The 19702-nt window shown below is 43.2% G+C and overlaps 1 protein-coding gene across 1 annotated transcript in view; it reads left to right on the forward strand.

Annotated features, from left to right (window-relative positions):
• Positions 1-6130: 6130 nt before the first annotated feature.
• The window catches only part of hivep2a (HIVEP zinc finger 2a), a 119678-nt gene continuing 106106 nt past the window's right edge, over positions 6131-19702 (forward strand). The window contains exons 1-2 of the mRNA XM_069685515.1: positions 6131-6523; positions 17946-18004. The gene's annotated coding sequence lies outside the window, so the exon portion shown is untranslated. The remainder of the gene's footprint in view (positions 6524-17945; positions 18005-19702) is intronic.

A 19702-nucleotide genomic window follows, 5' to 3' on the forward strand; every position in this document is an offset into this window, starting at 1 on the left:
TCAAGCACACCTCCAATTTTTATAAGCAATTAAAATAAATAAATTGCATTCAAATTTAGAAGAGGTAAACAAAAGCTCATTTAGTGTAATGATCTGATGATGTGCAACACATTTTAGAAAATGTTTATTGTCTTTGGAAACCATGGGAAATTAATTCAATTCTGCTTTCTGTGAGTTTTAATAGAGCTTGTCTGCGGAATAAAAAAAGCTTATCAAAATTACACACAGAAACCTCAACTGCTGCAACTGCATTACAATGAGGTTATATTGCAGTTGTGGTTCTTAAACAGGGAAAAATGTGTTCTAAATATTCAGCTGCAATCTCTCTGTACAGATACTGTGTCCCCTTTACAGATTATTTTTCCAGGGACTACTTCTTCTGTAAAAATGTGTTCCTATTAAAACATGTTTTAGTAAATGGGCACTGCTAAGGAGTCTTTCCAAAAGATTTTATTGCTTTGAGCATATAAATAATAAATAAAAATCCTTCTTTTTTTAGTATAGTGTAAAAAATCTAAGAGATAAATACCAGTACACGTATCAATAATATCCAACATTTTGGTGACTTTGTCCTTAAAATATTTGCAGTAAAAAACATAACATCATAACAATAATACTAATCTCCATGCAAATTGATATTAAGCTGTAGATGCCACAGTACAGGAAGAAAAGCAGTATGAGGAACAAAACAAAAGCAAGATAGACAAGTTAGATTTTATGAATTATACTCATAAATATACATTTTAAATTTAAAAGGATTTAATTACATCAGATAATTGTAAATGAAACATTTTAACAGCTTTAAAGTATGTTTTTCTTGTTTAATAAACAAACTGCCTCAGCGTCAGTACTGATGCTGACCAGTAGGGGGAGCTGTTTAGCCCCAAACAGCCAGTGAAGTGACAAGATTGACAGTTGTGCTGTGGGTGCATGTGAGCGTGCATGTGTGCGTGCATCTGTGTTAGTGTGTGTGTTCACTCGCTCCCTCTTTCTCCCCCTCCCTCTCTCTCTCGCTCTCTCCATCTATCTCTCTATCTCCTCTGAAGTCACACACACCCTGTGAAGATGTCCTCTTGAAACGGTTATCTCCCAGGTAGTTTGACCTTTACCCTCGTTACTTATGTAACATTTGGGCCACACCTCAATACACTGATGACTGTGTGTGTGTGTGTGTGTGTGTGTTCGTGTGACAGGGATTAATGTGGCGTCCTGAAGAGAATCAAAGACCAGAAGATGGAAAGATACACAAAGTTAATGTGTGTGTGTGTACATGTATAAAAGAGCGTTAACACAACTTGCTCTCTGTCAGTCTGTGGGAATCTAGGTGTGGTGGCAAGTGTGTGTGTGTGTGTGTGTTTGTGTGAGTGTGGGTCTGTATGAGTAAGCATTAGTAATCAGTCAGCTGTCACAGAAGTGCTTTGTCTTGCAGAGCGTTACAGTTCGACTCCAGGACAAGAGCCTGAGGCGGCTGTGTGTGTGTGTGTGTGTGTGTGTCCACCGCTCTGATGTAATGGATTATTCACAGCTTCCCGTAGATGCTCAGCAGGTTCCTCGTTCATGGTTGTTTTTCTTTAAAGTGAACAGTGAATGGGGAGATTTAGAGTCCCAGTCTGGGAATGTGAGCCGGGACATTAAAGTGCCACACATGACTCACTTCCTGGGATTGTGGCCACACTCGTTACTTCAGTCGATACTCAGCTAATGAAAATCAGCTCTGTGTCACACACACTAATGCTAATGCTAAGAGCTGCTGTGGACAATTAGCGTGATCGTTGAGTCATCAATGTTATCAGCTCAGTCTTTATCTCATTCTTTTATTCATTAAGATCGATGATGGATGGATGATAGAGGGATAGATAGATGGATGATAGAAGATGGATGGATGGATGGATAGAGTGATAGATAGATGGATGATAGAAGATGGATGGATGGATGATAGAGGGATAGATAGATGGATGATAGAAGATGGATGGATAGAGGGATGGATGATAGATAGATAGTTGAATGGATGGATAGATATAGATGATGGATGGTTGCATGGATGGATAGATGGACAAATAGTTAGAGGGATGGATGGATGGATGGATGAATGGATAAATAGATATATAGATATATAGATGATGGATGATGGATATATAAATAGTTAGAGGGATGAATGGATAAATGGATGGATGATAGATGTACAAATGATGGATGGACGGATGGATGGATGATGGATGGATGGATTGATGGATGGATAGATAGATTGACAGACAGACAGAATCTGTTCCTGCGTCTCTCATCAGCTGATCAGGGCGTTAACTCTTTAAGTATTAAACCACGTCTCTCTGCTGCTGTCACTTTGTCCCTTCGATCATATTGTTGTGACCCTCCTCCACCCCATTCACCTCCAATCCACTGTTCAGTGTCCACGTTCAGCTCTTCACAAGTCCTCTGCTCATCACGTTCTGCATCCATCCTTCCTTCACCACCCCTGTACCAGGGGGTCTCCTATCCTGCTCTCTGCCTCAGCACCCCTTTTGAATCCGTGTATGTCACGAAGGAGTCTAATCACTAAAGACATTAAACACATGTCCTCTCAGAATGAATTCTCTCCTGATTGAAATGACATTGCAGTCGAAGGAAAAGATAAAATTGAATCAGATTTCTTTTTTATCTTAAAAGTGTTTAAGATTTCTCTTAACTGTAAGAGAAATGGAACATGACTAACATCCTGTAAGCACGCGTAACAGAGAGTTTAACTCTCAGCTCCTTCATCAGAATGACAGCTGCAGGGCAGATTATTTGAGTAATGAGTCATCTGAAGTCATTTTCTGGCAAATTGTTCTGTTGTTGAAGATAAAATCATTTTGCAGAGTTTGACTAATGACATCCAGAAGGATTTTTTACAGCCTTTCTGAAAGAAACCTGGTGAAACTGCTTTCACATACTCTATCTGCACACCATGCATCTGAAAACAGAGCTGCAGACTGCATCCACCTTCCTGCCGGGCTTCGTATGAAAAGCGGATGCAAATTGTCGCATCAGAGGCTGCTGCAGCACTCTGTCGCCATGGTGCTGTGTTGCCACGGCGTCGCCATGGGGACTCCGGGGTCACCTGTGATGAGGTCACATCCCGATGAGCCTCTTATGGGAAATAGCAGACGTTAATCCACTTATCGCTGGCCAGCACAAACACACACGCACGCACACACGGCAAGGATAAGTGAGCAGGAGGACTTTCACTGACATGTGCTGCAGAATGATCAGTGCTGTTAGTATTTTTATGACTTATATTACAGGTGTAATTAAACCTAAAACAGAAGAGTCAGACTTACATCTTTTTAATCTGTAGAGAGTGACGGCACCAAACCTTATTCTACCAGTGCAACAGTCAATCAGATTTTACAGATCTTCAATGCACTCAAAGTAAACATTTGACGATGTTATCCTGGTTTCAGACCTATGAATTGTCTGGTGTTGTGCTCACTCTCCCTTTTTCCTAATCCTGCTTTGTAGGCTTAGGAGGGCTGGAAACAAGTCACTCAGCCTGGCTGCAGATTCTTCCCAGTGGCCACTTGTGGTATTGCAGCCAAAAACAAAACAAAGAGACAAAACCTTTGTAGCAAAGAAGCATTTTATTTACTCACTTAAAGGTATAATGAGTAGGATTTTCCTAGACAAATAAAATATATATTTTATATATATAATAAATATATACTTCCAAATATAATATAATATAAATCATTACTTCTGTGCCTCTATACATGTTGGTGAGTGTGTGTGCAGACCCTTGTGAGACCCTTCCCTCTGCATCTGTTCTGTTGTTTTGCTTTGCACGGGACGCTTTCAGGAGGGGCGCTGATGTGGTTCTCTGAGCCAATCACAGCATACAGGTGAGTGGTTCAAATTAGCAGCTGGGCCCCATTCAGACCGGCGGACATGGTGAAAGAGCGACGCAGAGTTGGCCTTCTTTCTGTAGGACAGGTAGGTGCCTCAAACCGTGTTGGACAAGCTAACAGCCGGTTAGCATGTTAGCGCAACGGTAATCGGCGTTTAGCATGCTAGCGCAAAGGTAACCGGCGGTTAGCATGCTAGCGCAAAGGTAATCGTGATGCTATCGGTGTAAGCTCGGCGGGGTGGGCGTGTTCTCGCATGAGTGAGTGAGAGTGAGCTTCTGGTGACGAAGAGCCCGGGAGGATGGGCCCAGTTTGAATGTGTTGTTTACAAAATGAAGGGAAAATCCTCCTGATTATACGTTTAACAAATATTGACAGGACACCACCAACTGCAAATAATTTAAACTATAACTCTGTAATATTTGCAAACACTTCCTTTTCCTAGACAATATGTGTAAAATACATCGACAGTATGATAATATACAGTATGTCCACTATGATGTCACCTGTTGGTTTGTCGACAGCCTTGAGTTTGGTGTTTTGGAGTCAGAAGTTACAATATTTTTTCTCGATGGTGGTGCTGGAGAAGAGCGAGTGTTTAGCAAATGTTATCAAAGCCAAAAAGTCGACACTCCTAACTAATTTGTTAGCTGGAGAATGAGCCAGTTCACCATCGTGTTTCCCTCAGAATGAGATTCTTTGTGTGCTGGTAGCCGAGCGGAGTTTTCATTTGTAAGACTTCAGTAGCTAAGAGAGTTTGTACCGTAATGGACTCGTCGCTAATCTAGCACTTCGGCCTACTGTGTCAAATAAATCATAGTATAGTATTTCTGCTGTTGGACATTTTAACATGGGGACTAATGGGGATTGACTCACTTTTGGTGCAAGCCTCAAGTGGCCACTCGAGGAACTGCACTTTTTGGCACTTCCTTGTTTACTGCTTTTTTAAGCACCATTGTTTTTGTTTTTTTGCAGGTGTGTCCAAACACATCATGTCACCATAATGGGCGTGTCTTTTGCAGGATGTATCAGTGCACACCTGTTACCACTCATCAAACCTTAGATACAAAAAGACTCTGTATTTCTAACTGCTCCATTGATGACTCCGCCTCTGACTAGCAGCATCTGTTCCTCCTTCTATTCTTGGGTAACTTCTCGCTACTCTGTGAATAGACGGATGTGCCATTGAGACATTTATGAGACCATTATGTGTCATTAACTGTTCCCAGGTACAATGCGAGCTATATATAAAGAAGGCTGACATGTGAGGGCTGTGCAAGAGTCTGACTGGTTTATTATCACAGTGGAAGGTTACGTCACAGGCTGCACGCTGTACTTCATATTTCATGCTGATGCTCGGCCTGTCAGAGTGATCAAACCTTTGACGCCTCAGGTACAGGATGCTTTGTCTCCTGTCATTCATCAAACGTGCCACCTGTTGCTAAAAGGCGCTTGCAGGAGCTAATGTAGTTTATTAACACAAAGAGGCAGCTGCATCCGCACCTGTACAAAGGAAAAGAGCTCTTTATCAAGCCTGATGTAATTTATTAGCAGGAGGGCTGCCTAAGTGAGCTCCTCTGTAATCCTAAATGTGTTTCACAGATGAAAGGACTCAGAGTGGTTTGAATACAGAGGATTCACCTTTCAGGATTTATTATAACAGTGATGAGTAAGACGCACGCTGTACTGTAAGTTTAATCATTAACTTACATCAGATCAACAATAATAAAGCCGTTTAGTGATTTAACATGTAATATCCGAAATCACGTTTTAATTCGACTTTCATTTAAAGGAAAATCTGCAGGCCTGCAGCATAATTCAAATTATACCATGAGATATGATATGATCCTTTTGTGCTGCAAACTGTACATCAATGCATTCATTTCTAGTCTTAACCTACAGCTGAATGTACAGATAGACAGGCAGGCACGAGGCAGGCAGACAGGCAGACAGACAGGTCGCTCCAGAGGTGACCGGGGAATCCTGCTCCCTCTGCGCCGGCAGACAGAGCCTCCTCCTCGGCCACTGCTCCTCCTCCCCTCCCCTCCCTCTGCCCTGGTTGCGCGCTGGGGGATCCGACGACGTCACACGGGTGCACACACACACACACACACACGCACACACACATATAGACACACATACGGGCAGACACACATATACACACGCCCTCTCTCTCGCGCTCTGCTGCTCCGTCTCTCTCACTCTCTCTCTCTCGCTCTCTCCTCTGTGCTGCTATTCTGGGAAGTGGCGTTTGGAATAACCCCCGTGTGCGTACGAGTGTGTGTGTGCGTGTGTATGTGTCTCCTGATTTCACCCTGACACACGCACACATACACACTCAAAACACAGTCAGACGCACACATTTGCTGTCTGTCTGACTGCAGTAGTGGAGCTCCGGCAGCAGAAATCCGGTCGGAAAGGATTCCTTCCATTTTTACGCGCAACTTTTCCTCCGCCGCGCCGCGACGTTTCCACCGCTCTCTCCCTCGACTGTTGTGGATTTCTAACAACCGCCTCCTGCGCTGTCTCTAACGGACAATCAGCGAGGTGTCAAGCCCGCTCGGAGTCGGATCTCCTGTCACCGGGGTTGCTTGTTGTCATTTTCGCAGGGAGACGGACGCGCGCAGCCGGAGCGCAGACAGAAGGTGAGTGCAGCGGAGGAAAAACGAAACCTTACCGGACATATTCTCACACATATCTCAGTGACAGCGGGCTTTTCTGCGCCCTGACTGACATTATGGGCTGTTTTCACGGCACTTGATCTTTTGTTTAGCTTATAAGGGCAAGGCTATGCAGGGGGAATACCCCGGGCACGCATTGCATTGCATGCAGATTACCCCGGTTGCGTAATATCCTGAGGAATTTGCAGTAGCCTGCACGGCCAGGCTGGCTGCAAGGCCGGGGGAGAGATAGGATATACAGGGAGAGCGGAGAGGGAGGGGGACTGTGGATATGAAGCTGTGAAAGTGGAAGCTCGGATGGTGTGATGGTGTGATTTTGAGCCTGGAAGGTCGATTTTCTGCATTTATGCGCTTCAGCAACAAACAAACCCTGAGCGAGTCTGTGGTGGTCTGTCTCAGAAGTTCACCCGCAGATATCTTTAATAGTGCAATGACATTCTTATAATCACTGCTCGGTGCTTGTTGAGTGTTCAAAAGTGAGTTTAGGCTGTGACCTCAGCGCTCACTCTTTGGTATTTCCGTGTTGCCGCTTCGGTTGTGACATTCCTGAGACATTTAAATGTGACCTGTTGGCGAGACTGTGACTGTTGAATTAAAAACTGTGTTAAAGGCAGGAGTTATTTTTCAGCAGAGAGTCACTTTATCTCTTATGCTCATCGTTTCTTTCCTCTGTTTGTGTGTCTGTGTTTGAGAGAGAGAGAGGGAGAGAGTGAGAGAAATGGTGGGTGGTGCGCTGGCTGGTTCCGGGAATGTTCCATGACGTGTTGCCGTCTAGAGAGGGGCCCTGCTCGGGGAGACTCCGACGCACGGCCTGGCCCTTCTGCTGCCTCTCTCTCTCTTTAACAAGCCTGCTGCTGGAAAATATTTCAGTCTTTCTTTCGCTGCTTTTTTCCAGAGAGCAGATTTAAAGCCTCATCATATAAGCTCGACGTCATAATCCTGTGATCCGCTGTTCATTCCTGCAGCAGGGAAACTATCCCTTTTCTTCCCCTGCTGCCTCCACAGAGAGGTCAGAGGTCAAAGGTCAGGGTCAAACACTACTGTATGTTTGAGGACACCACTGACAATGTAAAGGGGTTTGCACTGCAGGTCTGAACAGCTGAAGTGTGACAGTGTGCTGCCCAGCTGCTGCCAACACGACTGTTTGCTCCCTTTGATGTTTAATATGTCTCAGGAAGCAAAGTAAAGGACCAGGCAGCAGCAAAGAGCAGTAAAGATCAAGCATGAAGGCATGCGAGAAATAAATAAATCCATCACAATATTTGTTATAGATTATAACAAAGAAAACAAGCACAAAATCAAGCGTTTTGGCACGTTTCCACGAGCCGTTTGTTGGCAGGAAGAGCAGCTAATTTTAAACTCAGATTGACACTTTAAAGGAGGTATTTTTAGAAACGACGACTCGGCTGCAAAACAATTAAAGAAAATGGAAGCTGAAAGGAGAAGTGCAGCTGATGACTCCTTTGTAAGCTGCCAAAGAACTGCACCAATAGAAACTTCTCCTGTTTGCTGGGCTATTATTCTGCAGCTACAGAGTTCATGACAGTATGTTTTCTGCTGTCAGGACACACACTGTGCACGGCTGTGTGTGTGTGTGTGTGTGTGTGTGCACGTGTCTGTGGTAAATGTGTCTGTGAGGATGCATGGGGAAAAGACCGACCTACGTACCATCTGTCCTACTGCCACCTCAGATGGCCGTCAGTGTGTAGTGTGTAGGAGGGAGCGCGCACACACGCACACGCACACTGTTAGCAGGCGGGATAAGCGTATGGAGAACGTGCGTGAAGTGTGAGTTAATTTCTGCAGTAAACATTCAATTAATTTATGACATAGGCCTTGTGGGAGCTCTGAGTGTGTGTGTGTGTGTGTGTGTGTGTGTGTGTGTGTGTGTGTGTGTGTGTGTGTGTGTGAGAGAGGTTTCTTTCCAAAATATGACAACTGGACAGCAGCAGGGCTGAAACAATTACTGCAGTTATGTAACGCTCCTTGATTCGACGCGTCACAGATCGGTCTCTTCTTGGACAGTAATCTGGTGCTCCACAGCTGACCTGCAGTTGTGTGAGATGAGGGACAACATGTATTGTTGGCGGCGGAGGAGGAGCGAAAGAAGAGGCAGAGTTCAAAGCGTAAATAGTTTTGGGAGCGTTGCAGTCGGGATGCTGCTAAGCTGTTGTGCAGCAGCTGTGTCACAGGAGCCTTAAAGGGATGTGTTTTACTCACAGTGTGGCTGCGCTGCTTCATTAGCTCACTGAGAGGCACAAAAACAATCTCCATCATGCAGGACCATTTCATTTTAAAACCTCTGTCTGCTCTAAGATCACGAGTGATTGATTGTGACTTCAGATCCTCCAGAAGGCTGCGAGTGTTTGAGCTTACAGGTGAATGTTCTCTGTTGCCATCAGGACGTCGTTATGTTTCACCTGCTTGAAACACTAACCACTAATATCCTCTGCAATCACAAAATGCTCCGACTTTTCATCCTTCTCTTCAGTCTGTAGTGGCATCTTTATATCAAAACCTTCTTTGCCGCTCTTGCAGGACGTGAGGTTTCTGACACGTGCTCTCCAAAAGGCAAACGTCCACGTGATCCAAAAGACGACGGAGGCGGATGTAAAATGAAACAAGATGTTTGTTAACATGTTAGCGACGGTCAGAAGAACTGGTGCTCCCCGTCCTGCTCGGGTGTTCCCACACTTGGCAGTGCTTTACGACACCAGGAGCAGATTCTGATAGCAGGCTGAACAAATTAAAGGAGCACAGATCTACATTAATCTGATAAAGGTAGAGATGAGATAAAGAAGGTAAAGACACTAAAATACTCAAATGAGGCACAATCGGTTAATATAAAGCTAATGTTCTCTATGGCTCTGACAAAGACCAACCTGTTTAATGTTGTGTTAATGTAGTTTATGTATCACTCTACTTAATGTCAGTATCTTATTTAAATCTTATCCAAAATTTGAGCACATATCGACCGCTCGCCTGCACTAGGAATGCACATGCTGGTGTAAACAGACAAAACAGGCACTAGTTCTCCCACCCAGCCTGTGTGTGAGCGTCAAATGTTCTTTGTTTCCTAACGTCTCTGTTTCTCCTCGTACGCACCACAACACGACCCCACAGAGCTTTCAGACTAAAACAAGGTCAGTCACATTTATAAGGTCTCACATTTTAGTGACCAAACACCAGAGTACTGTGGACACCAGGCATGAAAGTGGCAGTAGTTATGTGTTAGTGTGGATCAATGACTGTATATATAGATGGACGACGCGTCTCCATCTGCTCCTATTGTACGTAATTGATGCCAAGCTCCCGTGATAGTTGCTGCCATCTTGCGCTGGTGACGTCATTTTTAGCCAGAGACTGTGGGTGGAGCCGCCGTAGCCACTTCCACGAACCAAAACACACACTTAACTTAACGAAAAAACAGCAAGGATCCCGCACGCCGGCGTGTTTAACAGCAGAACAGCTTCTTTGTGTTGTCTGAGGTTAACGTTCACAGGTATGGAAAGTTCAATGACTGTAGTGTTAGTGTTAGTTACGTCTCCTCTCGCCGTTCCTCCTCTACTCTCCTACTCGGGAACAGAACGCTGCAGGAGCCCCATTTGTCCACAGAGCTGTCAATCATGAGGCCACACCCCATTTTTACAGCATCAAATAACTCATTAAAAGTAAACATGTCAGAAAAATGAACACTTGGACATAAATCAGCATGATAAGAACTAACTATAATGACAAATGTATTTGGCATCTATTTTGATTTTATAGTTTGACTCATGTCCCATCTGTTAACATGGAGGAGGCGGGCTTTACGACCTATACTGCAGCCAGTCAGCAGGGGGCGATAGAGAGGGTTTGGCTTCACTTTTAGGGAGCTGTCATGTCGGCCATCTTTTTATACGGTCTGTGGTGTGGATGTAGCCCACTTGGGGATTGGGACTTGAAACGGTCCAGATGTTTGTGGCCACAACATCATGACTCGTATTGTAAAATTGAAAAAGAAGTCTTTGTGTCTTTCTGCTGCAATGAAAAATAGGAAACAGCACTCTCATGTTACATCTCATTGGTTGGACATTAATGAAAGTTTTTACGGGGGCTTTGTACGTGGAAGTTATCGGCTCATAGCAGGTGCTCGTGTATGGAAAGGACTTGTAACCATTGACTGTATATAACAAGTGGAGCAAACCACGATCTGGACGAGAAGACGCTTTATTTTATCATGACATTGTTGTGAAAGCTTTTCTGCAAAGGGACTCAGTTTGCTGCAGTAATTTAAGATCCTCAACATCATTAGCTGAAGTTTACAGTCGAGTACAGGCGTCACTTGATTTAAAATCAGTGTGAGGATTTGTGTGTCTTTATCCTTGTGTTTTGCTAATTGTAGTTTCCTGTTTGTAAATGTAGTTAGTTCCTACCTGTCTGTCAGTCTGTCTGTCTGTCTGTCTGTCTGTCTGCTGGCTGCACACATCATACTGGGAGAAATGACTGCACACGTTTGGCATGGTGTGATGAATGAACACTCACACTTTCTCTCTCGCACACTGTCGAGCTTTCATCTCCGCTTTGAGTCACAGGTTAAGATCTGTCGTGTTTGCAAACTGTGTCTGCTTTTAAAGACGAGGATACACAGCATCATATTTCAATATCCTGCTCGCTAACAGTCAACAGAAGCATAATAACACGTGTTGACACAACTTATTAACACGTTAACATGATGAATGAAAATCCGTTTATGGCCTTTTTTACAACAGATTAAAAACAGCTTCTAGTTAAAGTTGTCAAACATTAAAATCTCAGTCAAATAATTCACACGATGTTAATGATTGTTTGTAGTTTAGTTTGTGTAGAAGTCATATTTCTGTTTCTTTTGCAGCCAATGTTTGTAGGTCACTTATAACTTGTGATGAGAAGTACAAGGTTGAAACATCGAATGCATTCGGCTTCAGATGAGCTCAATATCATTATTATGATCATCTAATCAGGACTCTTTGTCTCTTAAGATGCTTTTTACTGCTGTTTTTTCTATTATTTTTGGCTGACCTCCGGGGTCAGCCCTACACACGGCCTGTATGTGACTGAGTGAGTGAGTGAGTGAGTGACGGTACTTTCACAGCCGTAGAGAGAGAGAGAGTTGCGACATCACAATGGTGGATCATGGAGCATATTGGACCTCCACTGAAGCGACTCTCTGTCTATATGGCTCTGGATACTTTGTTCGGGGAGAAGGTGGTGCTGCTCCTCTGCTGCTCGTCCACTGTTCTCACCTACCTGCTTTCAAACACGTTGTCATCGACCTCATGAGAACAGTCCTTGTGACACATTGCCCACAGAAGCGCACATTGACCTGATGCGGTCAGGCGCATACTCGGTTTTGACCTCGTCTTGTTCTAACATACGTATATAATATGATTAGTAATCACGATTATTTGTAAATCTTAGGGACATTTTTTATTCTACTTTCACATTTAAATAAACAGAGCAACACTTTCAGTCCATTCTGTGCTGCGTTCAGGCTCATGTACAAATTTAGCATCAAACTAAGACTTAAAATCAGGTTCTTTACCTGAATGTGGTGCATCATGGGTAATATCAGAGTTTCTTTGTGAGTTGGGTGGATAGTCTTCCACTCTAAACTGCCGCTTCGAGGTAGGCGCTCATCACATGACATGCCAGCATCCCAAAAAGTGAAGCCCAAACCTCTCCATCGCCCCCTGGGGGAGCGGCTGTTAGTTTAGGGAGCGCTTGATTTGATATGCAGCAGAGTTTTCTACGGGCGGAGCATTTTAAACGTCAACATCACGGTCAGTCATGTTTATTTAATCGTAGGAAGACACAATCGTGATCAATATTTGATTGATTGTGCAGCCCTCAGTGACTGTTTATGTAGCGTCCCTTTACCTTAAAAGTCCTGCTGTAGTGATCACAGTTAGAGCCCTGACATAGTAAACATGCTCCACGTTGTAGCGCTCGTCTCCTCACCCAGACTGTTATTCTCAGACACCTCCGAGTGGATCATTTCTAACAAACATCAGCTGTTTCAACACAAAGCGGCTGCACCTGTGTGAGCTGAACGAGCCTCCTCCACGGAGCGGTGGATGTTTAAGCTTCGCTCTGAACTGAGCCTCCGTTTATCTCTCTGCATTGTGCAGCCTTTCAATGCAAGCTTCACCTGAGATCACCTGAGAGCTGCAGAGGAACCTGAGAGCGCTGCGGAGGCCGAGTCCTGACAGAGACGGCTGAATTATTAAGACACACACACACACACACACACACACACACACACACACACACAAACGCTAATGAGCTGGTTGACTGGCTTCTTCTGATGCATTGTCTCTCTGTGGTTTGGTTTGAGTATATACACCTGGAGGAGAGGAGAGGAGAGGAGAGGAGAGGAGAGGAGAGGAGGAGGGGAAGAAAAGAGGAGGAAGAAGTCAGAGAGGAAGTGCGAGTAAAATGCCATCGAAGGAGAGAGGAAGTTGAGACAAGGGGTGAAGGAATAAGAAGAGGAGATAAGACAAGATGAGAGGAGACAAAAGTAGAAGAGAAGAGGAGAGAGGAGGAGAGAGGAGGAGCGAGGAAGTAGAGAGGAAAAGGATAGGAGAACAGAGTAAAAGAAGGGAGACAAAGGGATAGGGAAGGAGCAGGAGGAGAGGAATAGAGAGGAAAGGATAGGAATCAATGGAAGAGAATAAAGGAAACAAGTTGTACAAGAGAGGAGACGAGGGGAAACAAGAGGGGAGGAGAGGAAAGAAGGAAGCAACAGAAAAGGACAACAGGAACTGATGAAAGATGGAGATAAAGAGGAGAGGGAGGAGTAACAGGGATAAGGAAGAGGAGAGGAGAAGACAGGAGGAAAGAAACTTAGGGGTAGGAAACGAGAAGTGAGGAAAGGAAACAAGAAGAGGAGGAAGGATGAAAGGTTTCATAGCTTCACCAACAGAGCATTGTGTCTTTTCATCCAGCTGATCACTCTTTTATTTTGAAGGGCTTTAGTGTCCGTGTGTGTGTGTGTGTGTGTGTGTGTCAGCTTGTCTTCTTCAGCTGTACAAAAAGACCCTCCCTCTCTTACCCCCCTTACAGCATCCAGATGAGGGCATTATTATTTGTCCCTCAGCCAATCAGGGATCACCTTGTTGCTGTCAGATGCTCCACACCAGCCAATCACGCAGCAGCTTTTTAAACATGACCAATTTCCTCACGCTCAGATCCAACCTGTGAGATACAAGAGGCTGATACTGAAACAGGCAGGTGTGTGTGTGTGTGTGTGTGTGTGTGGCTATTTAAAATGAGATAATTGAGAGATGGAGAGAGAGAGACAAAGACCTTTACCCAAACTGGCCTACTTTCTCAACAGCTTGTAATTAGCTTCACTTCATGCATTTATGCATCAGACAGTCGAGCTAAATCGCTGTTTTGTGATCAGAAAACCCGCCTGACACGGCCGACGCTCTCTTTCCCTTTACTGAAAACGGCCTGTGAATGCATCACAAGTCACATGCAGTATTAGTCATATACATTCATCATATACAGAGGAGTGTACAGATTCAAAAGGCTTTATTCTGTACGATGGGGGGGGCAGCTGCAAAAGCTAAATCCTTGTATGCAATGTAAAGAGGAAAAGTTGTTCTTTGATCTGTTGAAGGTGTAAGAGCCTGTCGTCTGCAGCTCTTCATCCAGTCAAGTCCCTGATAGATGTTTCTTCTTATAAACAGTGGACCTAACGGCAATAAAGCCTCACGTACAGTCTTGAACTGACTCTTTGTCCGAGCCTTTGATTTAGCCTGACTTGCAACTCCTAAGGAAATATATCTACATGTCAGGGACGTGCAGAATGCAACAACCGTGATTGGTTCACTTTATAGCATCACACAAAAACCAATAAGGTCAGTTAACACGGTGTATTTTATACACTGACCTGTACTGCAGCCAGTCAGCAGGGGGCGATAGAGAGGGTTTGGCTTCACTTTTAGGAAGCTGTCACACTGGCCATCTATCTTGTTACCTTATAGGTTAGCCCTGCTAAACTAGCTGCTTGCTAACTAAGCTAACTGTGACAAACTGATCTGTGCTTTCAGCTTGAATGAGTGTTGGAGGATCACAGGCTAACATAAACCTCTTTACAAAACTTTCATCTGTTATACAGGCAAAAACAGGTTTGTGGTTTTAGCTCTTTAGAAAAACTCATTCATTAGTTTTGTTTCCTAAAATAGTTGAGTGCTGAACATGAACAGGTTCAAAAAGGGATTTGAAAGGCTTCAGGTGTAATAAAAGGCAGAGTCCCTTTGCTTCTCTTATCTAACATTTCATAAGTTTGTTTCTCTCTTTTATAACTGTAGATAACATGACATCATCCCCCGGATGCTCAGGTGAACTATGATTAAAAAAGTATTTCAGTCGTTCAAACATGAGACGGGAATCTGAATATGGAGCCGCTTCGTGCAGCGACCGCACAGTCATACCAGGAGAGAGATACGCGTCTGCACCCACAGACTGAAACCACAAATAGAAACGTTGCAGCGACGACAAATTGGTTGTTTAGTTATGAGTGAAGAGTGAAACTCTCTTTTTCTCAGTGAGAAAGTCTCACTTTCATGCATGCAGTTACTCACCCAATTCTACGTACATGTAAAACATTTTGCATGTAGTAGGGGACGTCCAGGTATGACGGCGTATAAGGGCCTTGTTAAAAAAAAAAAAAAAAGGAGGCAGAGGTGAAGGTAATTCCAAGATTTAAGCCAAAAATGTGCTCGAAAAAAAGGCAAATTTCAGAGAATAAACTAGCAAATATATGAGATTATAAAGTCGTACATTTGTGCACAAATCCTTTCTGGACACCCAACCAGACGTGTAACAACTTACTAAAGTACCCAGCCACAACCTTGGAGTGGTTGGTTGTTGAGTAAGCCTCCATCCAAACAACAAAACGACTGAAACCACTGATTTAAATTCGTTTTGTATATTTTTGTCTGTAATGTAGGTGTGTTTCCTTCAGTACCCGTCATGAGGTCGTAGGGTAACTGTCATGTGTGATGTAACCCCTGGGGCAAACGGGGAGCATAGAAACGTGTTTCTGCAGCAGAGGGTCGCTCAGTCTTTCTCCTCGATGAACTCTGCTTCTTGTGTGCAGAGAGGCTGAATCTGCTCCGAGCTCCGAGCCATGCACGCCTGTGTGAGCAGCAGAGCCAACGGGGCAGAGAAACAGGTGAATCAGAGGGAGGGGGCCGGGAACAACAACATAGTTTTGGGGGGGTGGAGGCTCAAAAAGTTTCCTATAAACACGATTTTACTAGTTTTTGTTTCTCGGAAACGTATGACGTTATAATTGAAAGGAATTGCCATTTTTTTCTGGCAAATTTACAGCTTTTTGACTTTTTTTTTTTTTTACAATGGCCCGATTACGCCGTCAAAACCAGGAGCATTTGGGGAAATATATCAGATGTAACTGTGTAGTAAAATGTGTTTGTGACATTTCTTCTTTATTTTTTGTACATTCAAATAGATGAATTCTTACTATTTAAGACATGTAAAACTGAAATTGTGATGAAAATTGATCAATAAAAATAACATTTGCAAGACAAAACTCCATAATTTTAGCTGTTTGCTTTATTTATTTTGTTACTTTAATTCACTGTTATATTCAGCAACTTTTGGCATTTTTCTGTAATTTTTCTTTTTATCTCAAGAATTATCATCTGAGCTTTATTTTGATACGAAAAACAAACAAAAAAAGGTATAACATATAAGTTGTGGAGAGCACCATCCTTCCCAGGCTCTGCTGTCCTGCCTGATATTATCTTCCACAGTGGAGTTAGTTACTGCTGTAGGTTTACCTTGAGTTATTTGCATATCCATACAAAAGATAAAAACACTTCAAATATCAGAGGATGAAAAGAAGTCTCATCTCAGCGGGTGAGACAGAACTAAAACCCCAGTGGGCTTTAAAACAAAAACAAAGTGACAAAAGAGAAATGAAGCTGACAAACACGAGACGGCAGAAGAGATCTGAGACTCTAAACAGGATGTCATCTGTGTTTATTTGTTTATTGTTGGACTCATCGAGGAGTTTGAAATGTCAGCGTCGATCGCTCAGGAAACAACAAAGACGTCGGAGTGTTTCTGGAAATTTCAGATTACAAACTACGGGATCGTCACTTTACAAAAACAGCTCTGCTCTTCTTCATATTCCTGACGTTCATTTAAATACTACACTGATATTTATGCTGAGAGACTCTTGTGACCTTTTGACCCCTGGAACGAACAAGGATTTGTTCACAACCTATGCTTTTATTTTGTCACTACTTTGATCGTTAAAGGAAGACTTTCCACTAGACCTTAAAAAGTCTGTGATGTGCGATAACTTTGGGATGACACTTTGACTAACAACAAATAAACCGTTACTGTGAGCCATATAAGCTCAATATTCCGTGTACACGAAGCTTTACTTGCTTTAAGCAGATTTAGCTTCGGACAGACTCAGGCTCGCTGTTTCTTCATGTTCAAAGTCTCTTTGCTAAGCTTTTGCTATATTTAACAGATATATTCTGATTGTACTCTCTGACATGATTGGAAATACACGTCTTTGTTATCTGCCGAACTATTATTGTAGGATTTATTTTACTTGGATCTAAGTGTAAACAAGGGGTTCCCAAACTGTGGGCCGCGGCCTCCTGGTGGGCCAGATGCAGTGGGTCTTTCTGTGTGGAGTCTGCATGTTCTCCCCGTGCTCGCGTGGGTTCCCTCCGGGTACTCCGGCCTCCTCCCACAGTCCAAAGACATGCTCGTTAGCTTCAGTGGTGACTCTATATTGCCCGTAGGTGTAACCCCGCCTCTCTCCCAATGACAGCTGGGATAGGCTCCAACCCCCCTGCAACCCTGAACAGGATAAGCGGTATAGATAATAGATGGATAGATTTTAATGCATAGGGGCTGGACAGTGTGTTAATACTTCTAGCATAGCTTTGGGCCTTAGGCTGGGAAGCCACACCCCAACCATGTCATAATACATTTGTTTAGTTTGTTGAAGAAGGTAGAAATACACAAAAAAACTCTATAATGAGCCCCAAAATACAGTTTTTCTTTTGAGGCGTTTAAAGACTTCCTGAAAGACTTCAAAGAGGAAGTTCATTTAAATATAAACACACTTCTCTGTCATTGTGCTCCTTGACATTTGAAAACTGCTGAAGCGTCAAAGACTTATTTTGTTTTTATCTGGAAATGGTTATGAAACCATGATGAGGCCATCATATACGATCTCAGAAATGTGCCAGTAGTGTGTTGTACTTATATAGACCAGGTTATGTTGTATGCACACAGAGTGTGTTTACATCATGTTTACATACAAGTACTGTTCGTCTTCATCATGCCTTCTCTCTGTCTCCCCCAGGGGCTGTGACCAGTTTGTGGACTTGTTAAACTGGACCAGAGGACAAACAGTTACACCAGGTAGGAGCCATAAAACTAATATTCATGGGTGTGTTTGTGTGTGTGTTGTGGTTATAGCTCGCAGTCAATGCACAGGTAGAATTAACAGTTGACAGGAAACTGGTTGCCTATAATGGGGTCATAAAGTCACATTAGGTGTTGTTTACAGAAGGTAGAGACATCCCAGCCAGAATGTTTTTGCTCTCGTTCTGAGAATGTTACGTGCGATGTTCTGGTAATGTTTTGAGCGGGAAGTTTTCATTTGGTTCCCAGAATGTTTTTTTTCATAGTAGAAAAAAAAAACAGAAATGGGAAGTGATGGAATTTACATTTATTACATCAAGTAAATCCCTTAAAAATGGTGCGAAAGGGTTGAAATGTTACTCATGTGAAGTCATTAAAGACGAATTAAACACATGAGAAGAAAGTGTGTGTTTTAAGTTGAGTTAAGAAAGAGATAAAATATCGAGCAGAAAATGGTGGAAATCGTCCCTCTTTGTGATAATAAGCATCAATCTGATGTAAGATGGCTGATGCCTTTGTTGAGAGAGCGGGAGAGAGAGATGCTCCCACAGAGAAACAGACGCTAAGACAAGGAGCGAGTCGAGCTGTTTTCATTTAACCAGAATTACTCTCGCTGTTTCCTCCTGGCTTGTTGCCGGGGCAACAGGCCAGCTTCGTTAGCGGAGGTGTGACCTCAGCCGGGAGTGTGAATGAAAAAAGCTCAGTGCCATCATGTAAAGTTTCTGCACACCTGTCTGCTTTGCATATTGTAGCAGCAGCCTCAAAATGATCTCTTTCTGCTCTCTGTGCTCGCAGGAGAAGTCAGAGAGAGGGTCTGTAAGCTCGGTGTGTAGTCTTGTGTTGGAATAATGATGGGGGTTTTTTTACAGTTTAATCCTAATTTGAAGCAATTCATTACATTACATAAAAGCATGAATAACCTTTACCAAATCAGCTTGACATAACAATAATTTCTGGCAATTTGCTGCTCAAAAACTACAATCTCAGTTTTGTTCTCGCTTTTGTGACGTCCAACATTTGATGGCCTTGAGACAGTTTCTGAGGCAGTTGAAATGATTTTGTTTTAGCCGAAGATATAACTTTGTATCATCTGCATAGCTACGAAACATGAGACATTAAGCATACGGATTAAATTCCCAAGTAGAAGCATGTATAGGGAGAAGAAAAAGGGGCCAAGAATTGAGCCGTGGGGTACTCCACAGGTGATATCTGTTGTGGACGATGATGATTTGCCAATGCAAACAGAGAAAGTCCTGTTGGATGAATAACACTTGAGCTGACTCAGTGCCACTCCAGAGATGAATACCCACTTTTCAATATGGTTAATTAAAATTCTACTGGCTGGACTTTGGTCTAAAAGAACTAAAAGCAAAGAAATTCACCTGCATCTGCTGTGAGGATCATTTGCTACTTTAACTAGGGTTGATTCTGTGCTATGTCCATTGTTGTGAAAAAATATGACATTGTACATAAAAGCTCCTCAATATTTAAGCATGAACGCTATTCCTTATGACAAACATTTGCATCTCTTCATACCTTAAGAACAGGTCTTTACTGAGCCACTGAAGTGCCTTGACCCGGATTGACCTGGCTAATCCAAATGATCGGCTACTGCCGTGTACACCAAACAAACCCACACAACTTACGGTGACTGACAGACTTGGGTTTCGGCGGTCAAACACCTGATCTCGACAG

This window comes from Semicossyphus pulcher, unplaced genomic scaffold (genome assembly GCF_022749685.1).
Source record: "Semicossyphus pulcher isolate SPU_LCO1_2020_fin unplaced genomic scaffold, fSemPul1.0.p SCAF_11, whole genome shotgun sequence".
NCBI lineage: Eukaryota > Metazoa > Chordata > Actinopteri > Labriformes > Labridae > Semicossyphus > Semicossyphus pulcher.